This window comes from Pseudophryne corroboree, chromosome 6 (genome assembly GCF_028390025.1).
Source record: "Pseudophryne corroboree isolate aPseCor3 chromosome 6, aPseCor3.hap2, whole genome shotgun sequence".
NCBI lineage: Eukaryota > Metazoa > Chordata > Amphibia > Anura > Myobatrachidae > Pseudophryne > Pseudophryne corroboree.
In genome coordinates this window covers 327,325,039-327,346,467 of record NC_086449.1, presented here as the reverse complement: position 1 = coordinate 327,346,467, position 21,429 = coordinate 327,325,039, and the positions used below count along the sequence as shown (strand labels likewise).

The following is a 21,429-nucleotide window of genomic DNA, read 5'->3' as shown; positions in this document are numbered from 1 at the left end:
ATATTGTGTGTCATACAGTAATACATGTTATTCTCATGTTTATTGCTAGTGTGACACACATGATAGACGTCCTTTAATTTTTGAATAATAGGATATTCTTGTGTTGGTCACCATACAAACAGGCAACTTTATCTTTCTCTGAAAAATATTTAATTTATTGGACATTTTGTGCTGGTTGGTAACTTTATCTCTCTCTGGTCTGGATAGACAGAATAAAGAGACTCATATGTTTTGTTGTTGGCCAGAATTGGATGCATATTGTGTCATATACTTTTTGCCTGGCATATGGTCAATGCCAATATATGTTATTTTCATGTTTATTGCTTGTGTGACACATTATAGTCCTCTAATATTTGAATAATAAGACATTTCTGTGCTGGTTGCCATGTAAATAGGCAAATTTATCTCTTTGATTTTCACTTAATTTTCATTCTCTTGGTTTCTATTCCACAGTGTATGGTAAGAAACAAGACATAAGTGAGGTATGAGAGGAGCAAAAATAACAAATTGGCTTTGCACAGATACTCTAATGCAGTTTACTGCCTACTGGTAATAATAGTGGACTAACCGTACTTTTTTGTGGGTATATAAGATTATACTTTTTTTTTTGTATGATTTTTCGTATTATGGTATCCATTGTGCTATATTCCTCCACATACAAAATAACCATTTTTTTCAGTATTTGAATATGTGGTCCATACAAGTCACATTTACTGTGAGTACTCATTACCCCATCAAAAATGCAGTGACAATAAATGCAGGCATAAAATTTGCGGACATACCCCACTGGAGATGCCCAATCTCGTCTGAACTTGGAAGCCAAGCAGTGGAGGGCCGGGTTAGTACTTGGATGGGAGTCCACCTTGGAACACCCTGGTACTGCAACTAATTACCACCTGTTGACCTGTCACTATTAAGAGCACTATTTGGTATCTTGGTTTTGACCTATGACTCAACTGTCTGCAATAATCTTTCCCTTTTGGATCTATGCAGTAAAAATGATGGTCATACATTTTACAGCATAAGGACATTATCATAGTCATATTGTGACTATTATTTGACCACAGGTATAACCATTCTGGCTTGCTTGATAGCATTCGAGCTATAAATTGTGTATATATTTTTCTTTCTATATTTTGCTTTATTGATTAACACATATCTGCATCAATTGAACTCCTCTAAAATTATTTTTTAATGAGAATTTATTAAAGTATTTTTATTTTATCTGGTATTTCACCACAATAGTCTGTCTGTATTAGAGTGCTCCCCAACAAGAGTCTTCTACTTTCTACTCTCCATGTGTTTACATTGATACCCTCTGACTCAGGGGAGCACCACTGATAGTAATCATATACACAATATATAGGATAACAGAACCTTAAGTGTATGGTTCCCAAAATAAGAAGCAAATCCTTGGATAATAATCAGTTTTACAGATGACAACCAGGCCCGGTGACAGGGGGGGTCAAAGGGGACATGCGTACCGGGCCCCGACACTGTGAGGGGCCCCAAGGTTCTGGACATTAACCATGGTGTCGAGCTGTGGCAGTGCAGCGGCTTGCATGGGGTATAATTTAAAGGGATCACGCTGGAAGGAAGAGAGCTGTGGCACTGGAGAGTTGTTAACTCCGACGGTGGAACCCGCTCCCCCACCCCTCCGCTGCGGTAACCCAACCACTGCCCCCAGTCACCTGTCCGGCTCCCGTTGTGTGCGTTAGATATCACGTGATGCATCAGTACGACACTGCGCCCTCTACCTCCTCCCCACATTTCATAGTTCAGTCTTTGCAGTGATGATAGTCCTAAGAGGAGCCGAGTACAGTGCCCATGAGAAACACTGGGTTGCAGGAGAAACAGCCCAGGCAGCGTGGAACTGGAGGATAACAGTGGTATTTTGGTAAGTGACAGCAGATAATATTCACTATGCAATGCTATATCAAAGTGCAATTAGTGCTCAACCAGTATGCAGCGTATATTTACATTGCTTAGTGAATATTAGTTATCTGTGTTTTTTTAATTATATTAAAAAGCACATATTTATTATGCAATGTAATAAAAATGCACTGCACTACTGCTGCGAACATGGCTATCACTATCTGCACTTTGAATAGAACCTCTCTAGCTGGTGGCAGTGACATTACTGGTTTTTATTAATATTGTCGAATTGCTGGCATAATGTTATTTCAGAATTAAATAACATGCGAGCAATTCAACAATATTAATAAAATATACTAACGTCACTGGTAGAGGACTTCTATTCAAAGTTCAGATAATGTATTATGGCCCACTTTACTCAGCAGTAGTGCAGTGTATGTATAGTAACATCCCTAACTGTGTTGAGTTTGTATATTCTCCCCATGCTTATGTGGGTTTCCTCTGGGTACTCCAGTGTCCTCCCACACTCCAAAAATATACTGTGTGTAAATCAGTGTGTGTACAACTGTTTAGGGCAGACTAGGTGGGCCAAGTGGTTCTTATCTGCCGTCAAATTCTCTGTTTCTTTGTGTACACCTGAACAATACTCATATATGGCAATACATTTATTGCCACATGCAGGGGAGGGATGTGTGGGTCTGGGTTCAAGGTTGAATGGGGGGGGGGATTGGAGGGAAGAGGGGGGCCCCAGAGGTATCAGTGTACCGGGCCCAGAGATTTCTGTTGCCGGCCCTGATGACAACTACTATACATATACAATTATTTTTAACCTGTGCGGTATCCATCACTGTTTTTTGTTTACATCCCAATGGGAAAAGAATTTGCAGGGATTTAAATCACAGGTCAGATTACTGCTAATGTAGAACCATCAAATTTTTTTAATTCCTTATTGCAGGTGTGCGAATGTGGCGGACAAAAATAGATTGCAGCACCTGGGTATTCCCAGGTGGTCACCCATCCAAGTACTAACCCGGCCCTCCACTGCTTCGCTTCCAAGATCAGAGGAGATTGGGCATCTCCAGTGGGGTATGGACGCAGTAATTAAGCCTGCCACTGTCAGTGCACAGATTTCTTGAGCAGTAGTTCTATTTTAGAAAAGCAGTGTCTATTTACATAGATAACAAATACTTTACAATTGTATATGTACACTTTCAATGTAATGAATAATAAAATTGTTGTTTTTATCAGTCATCAGTATTTGAACTTACAAAGTCCCTCTGAAGTAGAGTGCTCCCTGAAAAGTTTTCTGTCTTTTTGTACTTTGTGTTGAACTTCATATTTACTGACGCAGGGGGCACCACTGACGGCCACCTTATTTACACTACAAGAGTGGCAAGTTGCCCTAAAGTGTGTGGTTACAGAAATAAGAAGTAATTAGTCTCTTCAGAGGAATATTATTATACACACCTGTATTAAATCACACCAGTGCGGCATTCCCCATACCCTACCCCTTTTAGCATATTGCATGATGTACAGTAACTTGTAGTGTCTTAGGGGGTATCCTATGAGCCCCAATGTATTTTCACCCGACCAAAAAAAAAAAGCTAATTGCGCAATATATGACCAATGGTCATTATCCGGCTAATTATTGCCTCCTTTTTTTTTTGTTAGGGCGTAAAAATTGCTATTTTCGTGCGGTAACACATGAGATCCAGGATAAGTTCCCAGACCCATGTGTTATCGCAGATCTGCCCATAGCAACCAATCAGATTCCAGGTATTATCTTCTAGAAGGTGCTAGATAAATGAGAAGCAGAATCTGATTGGTTGCTATGGGCAACATCCCATCTTAAATAGAACTCCCATCTTAGTAAATTTACCCCTGTGTCTCTCTGAAGGTACTTGGGGGAAACTGTGTGTGTGTCCATTCCATGTACTCAGGAATGTAATATTATTTCTCAGCCTTCCGAATCCGAACCCCAGTGGGTGGCTTCTATTAAGGGAATGATATCCCAGATTTCTACTAGGATTGCGCATTATGAGACTGAAACACTGGTTTTAAACGATTTATTTTATTTTGTTTTATGTCAACAATAAGAACAAGACATAGCTGGAATAGGTAGTCAACAGTACAATTGGTGAACTATAGAGCATGTCCAATCACAGAGAACAGCAGATGAGAAATGAGAAGAATAAAAAATAAAATTCTAACAATTCGGTGATAAAACGATACAGGAGGATGTGTTGAATGCCAACACAAGAATAGTATAGACCAAGAATACAGAAAATGAACTGTCCCAAGGCGCAAAACAAACTTATGCAGCTAAATACAAACAAAGGGACCACCAATGCCCTAAACTGGAGACAATAAATGCAAAGAAGAGAATGTATCAAAGCGCTCAGTCCTGTGTCAACATAAATGTCCCATGAAAAATGCTTTTTTCAGATGAACTGTCCTCCACAGATCACTGGAACCCTTGTGGGAGATGTATCAGTCTTTGATCATTAGTCCGTGAGATTTCTTCCAGTGATGGATGTGCCTCAAATCAAACCAAATGGAAATAATATGGTGTAATATGTCTATATACAACCAATAACACCTATATACAGACAAGGGTAATGATGTAATTCTGTGTACCAAAACTGATTTTAAGGAAGTGGCTCCCAAAAGGTCTGTTAGGCCCCCAATCTAACACAACATGCGTGAATCAGTCCCACAAGACTCTTTCCATCAATAATTTCAAATATTGTGACGTACCGTACTCACATGATCAATAGTGAGTACACTCCCATAAAGGTATCTTATGGGAGTCAAGGGCCTCGATATCGGCTTCTTTACATGGAAACAAAATGTGGTCTCTCCAGGAAGGTTTCTAGTTACCCTGCGTGCACTAGTGAGATGTTATCAATGTTCAGCTGCTGGTAAAGAAAAAATATAGCTAAGGGAGAATACATTCTGCCGTACAAGATATAATCTCCATTGGAGACCGGACTCACTTCACTGAGCAATGAGGGACAGGAGAGGCGCTGCGTTCTCCTCCCCTCACACAGCAGCAACAACAGAGGCAACAGTTCATGTTACATCGGAGGTAATCACAAGAATTGTTGAATAAGAATACATCATTTAGAAGAAGTCAAGTGACACGTAGAAGATACCCTGAGATACCGGTGACCAAAGATACCTTTATGGGAGTGTACTCACTATTGATCATGTGAGTACGGTACGTCACAATATTTGAAATTATTGATGGAAAGAGTCTTGTGGGACTGATTCACGCATGTTGTGTTAGATTGGGGGCCTAACAGACCTTTTGGGAGCCACTTCCTTAAAATCAGTTTTGGTACACAGAATTACATCATTACCCTTGTCTGTATATAGGTGTTATTGGTTGTATATAGACATATTACACTATATTATTTCCATTTGGTTTGATTTGAGGCACATCCATCACTGGAAGAAATCTCACGGACTAATGATCAAAGACTGATACATCTCCCACAAGGGTTCCAGTGATCTGTGGAGGACAGTTCATTTGAAAAAAGCATTTTTCATGGGACATTTATGTTGACACAGGACTGAGCGCTTTGATACATTCTCTTCTTTACAAGAATAGTATAGTATAACAGAGAAGGAAAGCAAAAAGACAAACAAAAAAGTAACATCTCTGAAAGCAAAGCATAGAAATGTCTCATGACAAGTATAATACAGAGAGAGAGAGGAAGAGAGAGAAAAAAAATGCTGAGGAAGTGACGGCTAGTAAAGAAGGGATAAGTGAGGGAAGCGGGGAATAAAGGAAGGGGGAGTTGCTAGGAGGATGGAAGGGGTAGAGGAGGGGCACCTGGTAGAGGAGAGGAATAGAAGGTGTACCAGGAGTCCCATACCTGATGATACGTGGATACAGTATCATTGAGGAGGGAGGTGATATATTCCATAGATGAAACGTACCACAGTCTATTAATTAGGGCGTTCTGGGTTGGAGGTATGGGAGATTTCCATGATTTGGCAATCAAGAGTGAGGAAGCGTTGGATACATGGAAGATCAGCTTGTTCTCTTCCTTTGACGCCGAACGAAGGGGTATGTGAAGGAGTATCGATGGATCTAGAGGTACAGAACAGGAGGGTAACATTTGCCATAAGGATTACTGCCATCCTCCAGAACTGTTAGATCACCGGACATTCCCACCAAATATGGAAAAAGGTGCCCACCATGCCACAGCCCCGCCAACATTGGGCTGAGGAGTGTGGGTATATACGATGATGTTTGTCAGGGGTCAAGTACCAACGGGTGTATATTTTGTAGGCCGTTTCCCTGATGCCGACATTAATAGAGGCTTTAGCGATTCGGTGTCGGATGCAAGACCATCCCTCGTCGTCAAACTATGTGCCCAGGTCACATTCCCAGGCAATTTCGAAAGATTCTTTATGGGGGGATTTGGGGGATAGGATAGAGTGGTACAGCATGGAGATGGCACCGCTACGGCCGATCGAGTATAGACATTGGCGTTCAAAATGAGAAGGTTGGCGAAAGGGTTTGGAATGGCCGTAAGTATGTACAAAATGGTGGATCTGCAGATAAGAGTAGTGCAGAGCGGCGGGGAGGGTATATCGTTCCTGAAAACCAGCAAAAGTGGGTGGAGCCGACTGCCCAGCAATGTGCATAAAGCGAGTGATTCCGGCCGCTAGCCAGGGGGCAGCCCATTTTTCAGAAAACCCCGGAGGGAATAGGGGGTGTCTCCAAAGAGGCGTTAAAGGGGAGGGGTAAGTCGTGAGGGAAAAACATTTGTTTATCGTGTCCCATGTCGTCAGGGTGAATTGGATAGAGGGATAGGTGTAGGCCGAGGCTGGTCTGTGAATACGGGGCAGCCATGGGAGAGAGTCTAAATTGACATCTGGAGATGCATTTTCAATGTCTACCCACTTTTTCAATCCGGGAGGGGAATGCCAAGAGATAATGTGGCTCAATTGTGTAGCGTACTAATAGTTTTGCAGTATGGGGAGGCCTAGACCGCCATTATCTGTGGATTTGGACAGTACCAAGCAACTTAATCTCGGTTTTTTGCCTGCCCATATGAATTTCCCAAACAAGGCTTGTAGAGATTGTAGAACATGTGCTGGAACCCTAATCGGGAGTGTTTGGAATAAGTACAATAATTTAGGAAGGCCATTCATTTTTATTGCATTGAGCCTGCCAATCCAAGATGTATAAAGAGGTTTCAAGGTTGATATATCTTGTTGAAGCCGTCTGAGGAGGGGGGCGTAGTTGGCACGGTATAAATGGGAGTATTGCTTGGTGATATATATACCCAGGTAGTGGATCTGGGTGGGACGCCATTGAAAATTAAAAGCAGTTTCCAAGTTCATTCGTGTTTGGTGTGTGATGTGAATGGTTAACGCCTCGGATTTCCCCTCATTGATTTTGTAGCTTGGGAGGGAACCGAATCTGCGTAATTCACGTAGCATGGGAGGGAGAGAAACAGTGGGGTCAGTAAGGGTAAACAGTATGTCATCTGCAAATAATGAAATTTGTATTGTTGGCTACCCAGAGAAACTCCGGAGATGATATTATTGGCTCTAATTTGAGCGGCTAATGGCTCAATACAGAGTGCGAAAAGTAAGGGGGAGAGGGGGCATCCCTGTCTAGTACCATTGCTCAGTTTAAAGGGTGCTGAACAAATACCATTGGAAGTGACCACTGAAGAGGGGTTGTGGTATAAAGTTCGGACAGCATGAAGAAAACGGCCACTAAGACCAAAGGCTTCAAGGGTATGGAAAAGAAAAGGCCAAGAAACCCGGTCAAATGCCTTTTCGGCATCCATCGCCAGGATCACTGAAGGTAATTTAAACTGATTAATATGTTGGATCAGATCGATGGTCCTACGTGTGTTATCTAGTCCTTGGCGATGAGGAACAAAGCCCACTTGGTCCGGGTCTATCAAGGTTGGTAATATCGCGTTGAGCCTAGTGGCCAGGATCTTGGTGAATAGTTTGAGGTCAGTGTTCAGGAGGGAGATGGGCCTATAGTTAGAACATAAAGTGTGATCTTTGTCCGGTTTAGGAATGACTATGATCTTAGATTTTGTGGATTCAGGGCGAAAATAAGATCCATCCAGTATGGAGTTGAACAGTTTGGTAAGGCGGGGGACTAAGGGGGTTGCAAAGGATTTTTAGTAAATCATGGGAAAACCGTCCGGACCGGGGGCTTTGGATGGTTTTTTAAATTTAAGGGCTAGTGTAATTTCCTCCTCGGAAATATCCCGGCTAAGACTAAGTTGCGTGTGAGGACTAATGGAAGGAAGAGCGCAGGATGCGAGATAGTCCCTACATTGTTGTGAGAATGCGGAGGGTTCTAGAGGTGGGGGGAGGTTATATAAAGTTTCGTAGTATTCCTTAAATGTTTGGTTGATGGTGTTGGGGTCACAGGATAGTGTGTGTTTTATCCTTTAGAGAGATTACTGCTTGTGTCGCACGTTTAGCCCTTAATTTATTTGCCAATAAGGTGTCAGCTTTGTTGCCTTTATCGTAAAATTTCTGACCCAACCAACGTAGGGATTTCTCCGTTTTTTTCGGCTAAGATAGTATGTAGGTCGCCTCTCGCCTTGTCTAGTTGTCTTAATATTGTGGCCAAGTGAGTGCGTTTGTGTTCAGCTTCCAATTTCTGGATATTGGCTGAAAGGGCAGACATGTTGGCTAGTTGGGTTTTCTTGCGGTGAGAAGCATAGCGGATAATTTCCCCCCTAATCGTCGCTTTATGGGCTCCCCAAACTGTGCATAAGGATACATCTGGGGTAGTGTTAGTTTCGAAGTATTCAGATAATTTAGCAGATATGGTAGTCTGAAAGTCTGGGAGTTTCAGAAGTGTCTCATTGAGTCTCCAGAAATGCCCACCCGTGTGTGGTGACGCGAGATCTAGGTGGATTGTTACAGCAGAGTGGTCAGACCAGGGAACAGAGTGAATGGTTGAGTTAATAAGGGAAGTAGTCAAAGACGCGCAACAAAGAAGCATATCAATTCTCGAGTAGGAGTCATGAGGTCGGGAATAATAAGTATAGTCCCTGGCTGTGGGATAAAGAACTCTCCAAGTGTCAAATAGGCCAGCCTAGGCCATTTGCCTCCCTAAGGTCTTAGAGCTAGTGGGACAAGAAGGAAGGTAGGCATTACTTGAGCGGTCTAGGGTGTGGGAAACAATAGAATTGAAATCACCTGCCAGTATAACCTTACCGTGGTGAAAGTTGTGTAATTCTAGGAAAAAACTGCAAAAGAACGCAGATTGACCTGTATTGGGAGCATACATAGAAGCTAGTGTAATGTCCTTCCCACCAAGCTGGCCTTTCAGTATGAGAAAACGTCCATTATCATGGCAAAGTGAGTCGGTCAGTACAAAAGGGACTGAGTTGCGTATCAAGATCGCCACTCCACAACGTTTTGACTGATTATTTGAATAAAAAACTGTTGGAAATTGTTTGGATGACAGCGAGGGATGGCCTCCATGTTTAAGGTGAGTCTCCTGTAGAAAAAGGATGTCGGCAGAATGAAAGCGGGCATATGAGAAGCATGGAGCGTTTTTGAGGAGTGTTGAGACCCCTTACGTTCAGCGTCAAAACAGAGCGACATATTGAGTAGGGGGGGTATATGTATACAGGTTGAGTATCCCATATCCAAATATCTGAAATACGGAATATTCCGAAATACGGACTTTTTTGAGCGAGAGTGAGATAGTGAAACTTTTTTGTTTTCTGATGGCTCAATGTACACAAACTTTGTTTAATACACACAGTTATTAAAAATATTGTATTAAATGACCTTCAGACTGTGTATATAAGGTGTATATGAAACATAAATGAATTGTGTGAATGTAGACACACTTTGTTTAATGCACAAAGTTATAAAAAATATTGGCTAAAATTACCTTCAGGCTGTGTGTATAAGGTGCATATAAAACATAAATGCATTCTGTGCTTAGATTTAGGTCCCATTGCCATGATATCTCATTATGGTATGCAATTATTCCAAAATACGGAAAAATCTGATATCCAAAATACCTCTGGTCCCAAGCATTTTGGATAAGGGATACTCAACCTGTAGAAGGAGGGGGAGAGGGATAGAAAAGAGGTCGGGGAAAGAAGAGGTGAAAAGTAAATGAATTAACTAAAACAAAATGCGGGTATAGACTTCCCTAAGAGGAGGTCGGCCACACAGTTGGAACACCCATATAAGACAGGGGGGTGTCCTAGGTAGGGAGTGAGAGAGGGTAAAGTGATCCCCAATTGGGGGTACTAGAGGGAGAGTCCACAAGAAGACTGTTATAGGAATTCCCCAATGGTAAAGGAGGTGCGTGGTCTGGCGGAAGGGGAGAAGGTGGACAGAGAGAGTGCATCCTGAGCCCTATGTAATAACATCAAACAGTAAGTATGGATATACCAGTAGACAAAAAATAAATTAATAAACACAATAAATTGCAAATACAACAGGAATATATACAGAAACACAGGTTTAAAAACAGTCTGTGGAGGTTTTGTCTGGTTCTGTTCCCACTACCTCAAAATCCCCTTGTGTATATACCCAAAGAAACGTGCGCTTGTTCAGATTATGCAAATTGACACGGATACCGACTCTGACACGGCGGGCGGTGATGCGGATATGTGTGGGGGGGGGGTGAGGCTTCCCTGGCTAGAGGGGTGCAGCTCATGATTGAGGCCATTAGGGATGTGTTACACATTACTGACAAACCACCTGAGCAGATAGAGGAGGCTTGCTTTACAGACAATAAGAAGGCCTCCCTGACTTTCCCTGTGTCTAAAGAATTAAACGCATTATTTGAAAAATCCTGGGAGAACCCGCAGAAGAAGTTCCAGATACCAAAAAGGGTTCTCGTTGCTTTTCCTTTCCCTGAGGATGATAGGAAAAAGTGGGAAAACCCACCTATAGTAGACACTTCTGTATCTAGACTGTTTAAAAAGGTGGGTTTACCTGTCCCTGGGTCTACCGCTTTGAAAGAACCGGCAGACTGCAAGATTGAAACTACGCTCAAATCCATATACACTGCTTCTGGCGTGGCGTTAAGGCCCACTATTGCCTGTGAATGGATTTCTACAGCCATAGTAAAGTGGTCAGGCACATTACTAGGGGTCTTAGATTCTATGGATAGAAGTGACATTGAATTGTTTTTATGTAACATACAGGATTCTGCGGGTTTCATGGTGGAGGCCATGAAGGACCTGGGTCATCTGAATGCTAGGACATCTTCCATGGCTGTCTCAGCACGTAGGGGACTCTGGCTGCGCCAATGGTCGGCAGACGCGGAATCCAGGAGAAGTGTGGAGAACCGGCCCTTCACAGGTCAGGCTCTCTTTGGGGAAGCATTGGATGCGTGGATCTCCATGGCAACCGCTGGTAAGTCAACCTTTCTTCCCTCAGCCACTCAGATGCAGAAGAAACCCTTTTCTACATCCTCAATGCAGTCCTTTCAGGCCGCAAAAGCTAAGAAGTCCAAGCCGCCTACCACTTTCTTCAGAGGTGGTTGGGCAAAATCCAAAATACCTGCACCCACAGGTTCCCAGGAACAGAAGCCTGCCTCAGCATGACGGTGGACCTCATAGCCTGGAGAACGAGCAGGTAGAAGCGAGACTTAGACGTTTCAGTCACGTCTCGGTGTCATCTGGCCTGGGTACAGGATATTGTGTCCCAGGGGTACAGACTAGAGTTTCAAGAGCTCCCACCTGACAGATTCTTCAAATCAGGCTTGCCGGCTTTGCTGACGGAAAGGGCTATCCTACAGGAAGCCATTCAAAAATTGGTAAAGTCAGATGTCATTGCTCCAGTTCCACCTCATCTGAAAAACAAGGGTTGCTATTCAAACCTATTTGTGGTACTGAAACCGGATGGTTCGATCAGGCCGATTTTGAACCTGAAGTTGTTAAACCCTTATCTGAGGGAATTCAAGTTCAAAATGGAATCTCTGAGAGCGGTGATCTCAGGTCTGGAGGAGGGAGAGTTTCTGGTGTCCATGGATATCAAGGACGCATACCTCCACATTCCGATTTGGCTGCCACACCAGGCTTACCTCAGATTTGCGCTGATGGACTGTCACTATCGGTTCCAGGCACTGCCATTTGGCCTCTCCACGGCACTGAGGGTGTTCACCAAGGTAATGGCAGAGATGATGGTTCTCCTCCGCAGACAAGGAGTGAATATAATTCCTTACTTGGATGATCTGCTGATAAAAGCGTCCTCCAGGGAGAAGTTGTTGCAGAGCATTGCTCTCACGAGTCGATGCTCAGGGATCCTGTATCTTCCAAAGTCACATTTGGAGCCGACAAGGAGATTTTCTTTTCCTAGGGATGATCCTCAACACGCAGGTGCAGAGGATGTTTCTACCGGTGGAGAAAGCGTTGGTGATACAATCGATGGTCCGGGATGTCTTAAAGCCTGCCTGAGTATCTGTCCATTAGTGCATTCGCCTTCTGAGGAAGATGGTTGCCTCCTACAAGGCACTACAGTACGGAAGATTTCATGCACGGTCCTTCCAACTGGATCTCCTAGACAAGTGGTCAGGTTTTCACCTACACATGCACCAGAGGATACGTCTGTCGCCGAAAGCCAGGATCTCACTCCTATGGTGGCTACAACTGCCTCACCTTCTAGAGGGCCGCAGGTTCGGAGTTCAGAGCTGGATCCTTCTAACCATGGATGCAAGTCTCAGAGGTTGGGACGCAGTCACCCAAGGGGAAACCTTCCAATGAAGGTGGTCAAATCTGGAATCCATTCTTCCAATAAACATCCTGGAACTAAGAGCCATGTACAACGGTCTTCTACAAGTGGCACACCTTCTGCAAGATCAGGCCATTCAAGTGCAGTCGGACAATGTAACGACGGTGGCCTACATAAACTGAAAGGGCGGAACAAAGAGCAGAGCTGCGATGTCAGAGGTGACAAGAATCCTCCTCTGGGCAGAAAAACACACGGTGGCGCTGTCGGCAATCTTCATTCCGGGAGTGGACAACTGGGAAGCGGACTTCCTTAGCAGGCACGATCTCCATCCAGGAGAGTGGGGCCTCTATCCGGAGGTGTTCACAGAGGTGACAAGTCTTTGGGGCGTACCTCAGATAGACATGATGGCCTCCCATCTCAACAAGAAGCTTCGGAGGTACTGTTCCAGGTTGAGAGACCCATAAGCAGTGGCAGTGGACGCGTGGGTGTTCAAGTCAGTGTACGTGTTCCCTCCACTTCCACTCATTCCAAGGATTCTAAAGCTCGTAAAGAGAACAAGAGTTCAGGCTATCCTCATTGCTCCGGACTGGCCAAGAAAGGCTTGGTACGCGGATCTTCTGGAATTACTACTGGAAGATCCAAGGCCTCTAACTCTTTGAGAGAACAGGGGCCGTTCGCTTATCAAGACTTACCATGGCTACGTTTGACGGCATGGAGGTTGAACACCAGATCTTAGCTCGGAAAGGCATTCCGAACAAGGTTATTCCTACCCTGATACAGGCTCGGAAAGGTGTAACGTCTAAACATTACCATCGCATTTGGAAAAAGTATGTGGCTTGGTGTGAATCCAAGAAGTTTCCTACGGTGGAGTTTCAACTTGGATGATTTCTCCTCTTCCTGCAAGCAGGTGTGGATATGGGCATGCGTTTGGGATCCCTGAAGGTCCAGTTTCAGCCTTATCCATTTTCTTACAGAAACAACTGGCTTCCCTCCCTGAGGTTCAGACTTTCTTGAAAGGGGTTCTGCACATCCAGCCTCCCTTTGTGCCACCTACGGCACCCTGGGCTCTTAACGTGGTGTTACAGTTCCTCCAATCGGATTGGTTCGAGCCTTTACAGGAGGTTGAGGTCAAGTTTCTCACATGGAAGGCTGTCACATTGTTGACCTTAGCTTCTGCTAGAGGTGTGTCGGAATTGGGGGCTTTGTCTTGTAAAAGCCCCTACTTAATCTTCCATGCAGATAGAGCTGAACTCAGGACGCGTCAGCAGTTCCTTCCAAAGGTTGTGTCGGCTTTTCATATCAACCAACCTATTGTGGTGCCAGTTGCTACTGGCTCCTCAATTCCATCAAAGTCCTCGGATGTTGTAAGGGCTCTGAATATCTATGTGACGAGGACTGCTCATCACAGAAAGTCGGACTCTCTATTTGTCCTGTATTATCCCAAGAAACTTGGGTGTCCTGCTTCTAAACAGACGATTTCTCGCTGGATCAGGTTCACTATCCAGCATGCATATTCTATGGCAGGATTGCCATGTCCAAAATCAGTTTAGGCCCACTCTACTCGTAAGGTGGGTTCTTCCTGGGCAGCTGCCCGGGGTGTCTCGGCTTTACAACTGTGCCGAGCGGCTACTTGGTCAGGGTCGAACACGTTTGCTAAGTTCTACAAGTTCGATACTTTGGCCTCTGAGGACCTACAGTTTGGTCAATCAGTTCTGCAGGAGCCTCTGCGCTCTCCCTCTCGTTCTGGGAACTTTGGTACATCCCCATGGTACTAATGTTGACCCCAGCATCCTCTAGGACGTAAGAGAAAATAGGAATTTAATTACCTACCAGTAAATCCTTTTCTCGTAGTCCGTAGAGGATGCTGGGCGCCCACCCAGCGCTTCATTATCCTGCAATGGTTACTTCAGTACTGCTTTGGTCTTGGTTTAGTACGGTGTTGTTACTTGGTTAAGTAATGTTGTTCAGCCATTGCTGAGTTTTCAAGCTGGTTAGCTTGGTTTGCCTTGTATGTGTGAGCTGGTGTGAATCTCACAACTATCTGTGTAAATTCCATCTCTCGAAGTTGTCTGTCTCCTCGGGCACAGTGGGAATTTAGAAATGGCACAATTTCCTTGAGAGTGGGCACTACAGGGGAATCCAATTGCTGGAGAGGAATTTGAAAAATCTGGTTTTGGTATTCAATTGCAGGACTGAAAATGGAACATGGTGATTCCTATAGAAATCAGCACCTCCAAAACAAGTCTGATTTTTCCTAAAATCGTAAATTTTAGGAAAAATCATTGGGACTTAATTACTCACCTTCCAAAGTAGTGTCTTCTTCATCCAATGTTGGGAGCCTGGTTTTCTGCAGCAGCAGTGAAGTATGCAGGGTTTACACGGGTGTTTGAGTGTCTGTGTCTGTCAGTGGCGGATTTAGGGGGGGGACACTCGGGCCCGTGCCCCCCCCTGTCATTTGTGACACCCCCCCCCTGTCATTTGTGACACTACCTCCCCCCCCGGTGCCCGCCGCCGCATAGGGAGATGACGGGCGCCGGCTGAAGTCATGACGTCTCTCTCATAGTGCTGAGTGACTGAGGAGCGGACGCCAGGAGGAGGAGGACTGCAGCGGCGCGGGAACGGGGCTCGGTAAGTATGTTTTTTTTCTTCCTTAATGCATCTACTGGGGGCTAACTATGGGGGACATTACTACTGGGGGGCATCAACAAGGGGCATTACTACTGGGGGGTCAAACTACTGGGGGCATTATAACTGGGGCATCTACTGGGGGCATCACTACTGAGGGGTCATCTATTGGGGGCAGCTACTGGGGGCCATATTTACTGGGGGCCATCTACTGGGGGCATTACTACAGGGGGGTCATCTATTGGGGCAAACTCGTAGGGGGGCATTATTACTGGGGGGTCATCTATTGGGGGCAGCTACTGGGGCATTATTACTGGGGGGCATCTACTGGGGGCATTACTACTGGGGGGGTCATCTATTGGGGGCAGTTACTGGGGCATTATTACTGGGGGGCATCTACTGGGGGCATTACTACTGGGGGGTCATCTATTGGGGGCAGCTACTGGGGGACATTTTTCCTGGGGGGCATCTACTGGGGGCATTATTACTGGGGGGCATCTACTGGGGGCATTACTACTGGCGGGTCGTCTATTGGGGGCAAACTCCTAAGGGGCATTACTACTGGGGGCAAACTACTGGAGGACATTATTACTAGGGGGCATCTACTGGGGGCAAACTGGGGGCCCATTACTGGGGGCCAACTACTGGGAGCTGGGGGACATTATTACTGGGGGGGCATCTACTGGGGGCAAACTACTGGGTGCCCATTACTGGGGGCCAACTACAAAGGTGCTAACTACTGGCGGTGTAACTACAGGGGCATTACTACTGGCGGCTTAACTACAGGGGCATTACTACTTGGGGGCTAAACTAAGGGGGGGGGTAAACTACTGGGGTCATGACTGCAGGGGAATTACCACTGGGGGCATAATGACTGGGGCATTACTACAGGCAACATTACTACTGGGGGCAATACGGGCATTGCATAAGGGGCACCACTACTATGGGGTCTATATAAGGGGCACTACCAGTACAGTGGACATTGCATAATGAGCGCTACAACTGTGGGCATTGTATAAGAAGCGCCACCTCACATGCACCGAAGCCGCACGCAAATGTACTTGCCCCTTCCATGGTGCCCCCCCTATCATTTTCTTCTGGATCCGCCCCTGGTCTGTGTAACCCGTGGTGTAAGTGTAAACCCCCCCATAGCTGGCTACTGGGAGAACTACACCTCCTAGCAGCCCCCTCCCTAGAGAAAAGATGAAGGGGAGCCCACCAGGAGCCTCGAAGAGTACCGGGCAGGTGACTATAAATTGAATTCCTCCTCCATATATCTCATACATTCTTGTTAGCAATCACACCATGAGATCAGTGGTCAGTGCTTGGGCTGCTGTTGCTGCCCAGGCAGCTCATGTGATATGACCCTCATAATAACATGCAGTGAGTACACAGCGCACCCAACTGACTCACCCAGCCACCAATAAATCTGTAAGGTGTGAGCTCAACTATTTGAACAATGAATAGCCACTGCCAGCCTCTGTGATGCATCTTGAATACAACGGCTCTTTGCTCAGCACTGTGGGAGAGATGATATGACTAAAGTTGGCCATTGACCATCGATGATTCAAACCATTAATGATCTACGGCCGATGGTGACTAGTTTGACCATTGATGGTGAAGAGCCAGATGGTTTCCTGCCATCGATGGCAGCCGTGGGCCAATAGCTTTTGTTTTTTTATTTAATTTACAGAGTGCTGCTGCTGCAGAGCTGCTAGTCTGTCAGTCAGCAGCCCATTGAGCCGGTTCCGGTATGAATGGTCGACCATGTTATGGTCGACAGTCATTAGGTCGACCACTATTGGTCGACATTGACATGGTCGACATGGACACATGGTCGACACATGAAAGGTCGACATGAGTTTTTTTTTTTGTTTTTTTTTTGTCGTTTTTTGTGTAAAGTGACTGGGAACCCCAATTAGTGCACCGCGTCCCCTCGCATGGCTCTCTTCGCTCGCCATGCTTCGGGCATGGTGCCTTCGCTCCGCTACCGCTTCACTCGGCACAGATTACCGTTCCAATTGTAGTCCACGTGGATCGTAAAGTATGGAAAAGTTCCCCAAAAGAAAAAAAAGTTAAACTCATGTCGACCTTTTCATGTGTCGACCATTTTCATGTGTCCATGTTGACCATGTCAATGTCGACCAATAGTGGTCGACCTAATGACTGTCGACCATAACATGGTCGACCATGTGAACGGATACCCATTGAGCCACCCCTGGCTCCAGCTCTTATAACATACAGTGGGCAAGATTTGACCGAGACCAGCACCGAGACAATCATGTCAAACTGAAGCTCCTATGTAGAAGTAGAGCGTACAGCGCAGTAGCCAGGAAGCACTGGCAGCACTGCACATACGCTATGGAAAGTTGGGTCCTGACTCCATCCTGACTTCTGCTGCAACAGTCAATTCATTCAGCATTAGTAGCCGGGTGCTGTGCATGTGCAAATGAAACACTTGCCCACTGACTCAGTTTCAGACTTTGAGTAGCAAAATCTTCTGCACATGTGTGGGTATTCAATGGCAGAAACCATCCATGGTACGCCTGGGAATAGTTTCACACCATTGATGGCTTCATTTAACTGCTCCATTGATGGTAACCATCGATGACAAACATACCGATGGCCATTCTTAGTCATGACGTGTCTCCCTACATACGGTGTGGGAGGCGGAGCTCCGCAGTGCAGAGAACGGTGTCTAGTGCACCGCTGCTAATATACATATCAGTGGGCGCACGGCAAATCAAAATTGTGGTGGCAGCCGACTCCCACTCTCTAATCATGGCCCTGTTCCAAAGTCCATTTCCATCATCTCATTTCTTAATTTTATTCCATTTAATGTGCAGGTAATATTGGGCCTATTTCAGACCTGATCGCTAGGCTGCGTTTTCGTACAGCGGGCGATCAGGTCTAAACTGCGCATGCACCGCAATATGCAGGCGTGTCGCACAGGTACAAAGCGGATCGCCGCTCAGCGATGGGTTTGTGCGACAGATCCATTCGCACGAGCGTTCGCAAGGAGATTGACAGATAGAAGGAGTTTGTGGGTGGCAACTGATCGTTTTCTGGGAGTGGTTAGAAAAACACAGGCGTGTCCAAGCGTTTGCAGGGAGGGTTCCTGATGTCAATTCCGGTCCCGGACAGGCGGAAGTGTTCACAGCGGTTTAGTAAGTCCTGGGCTACTCAGAGACTGCACAAGATCTGTTTGTACAGCTCTGCTACACATGTGTTCGCACACTTGCAAAGCAAAAATACACTCCCCTATGGGTGGCGACTATGTGAACGCAGGACTGCAAAAAAAACCTAGCGAGCAAACAGGTCTGAATTAGCCTCATAGTTACTACAGCATTGGTACATAATTTGGCTATAAAATGTTTTTGTACTATGTTGTAGCCATTTAGCTTAAATGTCACTCCATATTAAATTTCTAATCATGTCCTTAGTCATTCCTGGGAGGTATGTACTCTGACATCAGTTTGATGCCATCAGGTAATGTAGGAGCAGCAAATCTGCATTTTGTGCATATGTGCGGGATCGTGATCCTACACGTGCATGAGCATAAGTTAATGGGAAGTCACTACCAGGCTCCCTGTCACTGGGGTGTCAGATTTTTACCTGGAGACCCTTGGTAATATACGCCACTGAATAGGACAGTATCCAATACTGATCCATGTGGTGCACCTAGTTCATTACACTATTTATAACTATACTTTGTCTTCTATCCTTCAACCAATTCTCTACTCGTGTATACTTTCCCCAAGAGACCTAATACTTTTATATTATTACCATTCTGTTATTATGTGTAACAGTGCAGTAGTGAATGTCCCATTAGGCATGTGAGGTATGTACCTAGGGGCAGTGTCGGACTGGGGGCATGAAGGGCCCACCGGGGGAATGCAGTGGTAGGGGCCCATTTTAAGGGTGTGGCCATTCTCCAGATGCGGTGTGTCCAGCCTCCACAGAGGCTTGGCTGACCATTAGAGAGTGCATGGTCTGGGCCCCTTGATATATTTATTTAGTAAATACTGCTAATGCATGGTAATGTACCAGATTAATAACAGCAATGCACTGTATAAAATACAACATAGTCCTGTATAGTATAAGGTAACACATGTAATGTATAATTCAATTGCACAGTCTGGAACCTTGATCCCTAGAAGGGAATGTGGGGCCCACCAGGCAGTGGGCCCCACCGGTGGTTTCCCCTGTACCCCTGTGGGCCAGTCCAACACTGCCTAGGGGCACCACTTGCTAGAGGGCGGCATTTGGATGCTTGCTTTATTCAGTATACACCAGCAAAATATTAATACCTTACTGTACCATATACCATCGTAAATGGAGTGTGGATGGGTAGGACAAGCACAAGTGGCCCCTATAAGATGTCCTACTTAGTAAATATGTATACATCATTACAAATAAAATTTCATAGCTTATGGCTTGTTTTATTATTACATTATAATATATTCCTCTACCAATTGCCAAATTAGAGCTTATAATCAAACAATTAAAGTTATAAAATTGGGAGCTGGGGGTGGCCATTAGTGTTGTGCCTAGGGGTGCCCTGACCCTTAGTTCTGCTCCTGTATCTAACCCATCTATCTCATGTTTAGAATTAAAGTAAGCTTAAAGTACTTGGCCAGTAGGCATATTAACAGATATAGGGGTAAATGTATGAAGCAGTGATAAAAGTGGAGAAGTGAGCCAGTGGAGAAGTTGCCCATGGCAACAAATCAGCATTGAGGTAACATTTCTAATTTGCATACTATAAAATTATACAGAGCAGCTGATTGGTTGCCATGGGCAACTTCTCCACTGGCTCACGTCTCCACTCTTATCACTGCTTCATACATTTACCCCAAAGTTGATTACTGACAATTCTATAGCAAGTTAAAGTTATTGAAGTTAGAAATTATAACCTACCCGCATTTCACTATTTCTATCTATCTTTTCGTCTATCTATTGATAAACCTCTATTCATATAACATTATTTTCATGAAGCATTTAGGTTAACATAGGGCATATCTTCCATTGTGAGATGTCATATCAGCAGACAATATTGATATATCTGACAATTCTCTACACAGCAGTGACCTTTCTGCCAAAGTGCAGTGACATCACAAACGCTGTTTATGATGTGGGCAAGTCATATGATCAGCATACCAAGGTGAACATTCACATACTGTCTATATTTTACATTTGATAACTATTTATAATCTGTTTAACATTGTTTTCATATAATATTTAGGTTAAAATAAGCATAATTTGCATTGTGAGATGTCATATCAGCAGGTACAGTTGATATCTGGCAATTTTCTACAAAGTAGTCACATCCAGCCTGCATTTTACAATTGGTATCTATCTGTTTATAATCTTTCTATATCTATCTAAACTTATCTATATATATCGAACAGTTAGGTTAAAATAAGGTTACATTACATGGTCAGTAGGCATATTATTAACACATACAGTAGATAACTGACAGTTCTATAGTGAATCACATGATCAGCCTATTGAAGTTAGAAATCACAACATACATGCATATCACAATTTCTGTCTGTCTCTCGATCGGTTGGTCTCTCTATTGATCTAAAATTATTTTCATAAAGCATTTAGGTTAATATAAGCATACCCTACATTGGGGTAGATGTATTAATCTGCGCTTAATGATCCCTATTTGTGCTGTGGCACTTCACCACATTATCGTGGCAATATGCTTTCACACATTACCAGCGTGCACGTACCCCCAGCCTGCTGTTATAGCGATGTGGTATGTCAATTGTGAGGTGATCTAGGAATTTGGTTTCGTCGTCGTTCGTTGTTGCCCTGGGCATGCACTGAAATCCTCCTACCCAGCAGCCCCAGCGCATGTCACCCTGCGCATGCGCAGTTGATGTTGAAGGATGCTGTGGCTACAGAGGAGGCAGGGACAAGAGCTCTCGCCTCATTCCTGTCAGATAGGATTACTTTGGAAAAACAAACTTTATTGCAATGTAAGCAGAAACCCCCCCCCCCCCCCCACAATGATCCTGTACCACAGTGGCAGAAAAATGTGCCCAAGGAGCCAGGTGCATTTCTCTGAGCTCCAGTGAGTTTCCTTTATTTTTTATTTTTGTTCTTTATTTTCAGGTAGTACTGGTTGGCAACCAGTCTACCTGCTTCGTGGGACTTAGAAGGGGGACCGAACCAACCTCCTGAGGGTTAATGGTTTATAATCCCTGCTGA

At 44.7% G+C, this 21,429-nt stretch overlaps 2 pseudogenes; one reads left to right on the top strand and one right to left on the bottom strand.

Annotated features, from left to right (window-relative positions):
- The first annotated feature begins 768 nt into the window (after positions 1 to 768).
- LOC134938498 (5S ribosomal RNA) lies at positions 769 to 888 on the top strand (annotated as a pseudogene).
- A 1,967-nt stretch (positions 889 to 2,855) lies between these two features.
- On the bottom strand, positions 2,856 to 2,975 carry LOC134938103 (5S ribosomal RNA; annotated as a pseudogene).
- Between the last annotated feature and the right edge of the window lie 18,454 nt (positions 2,976 to 21,429).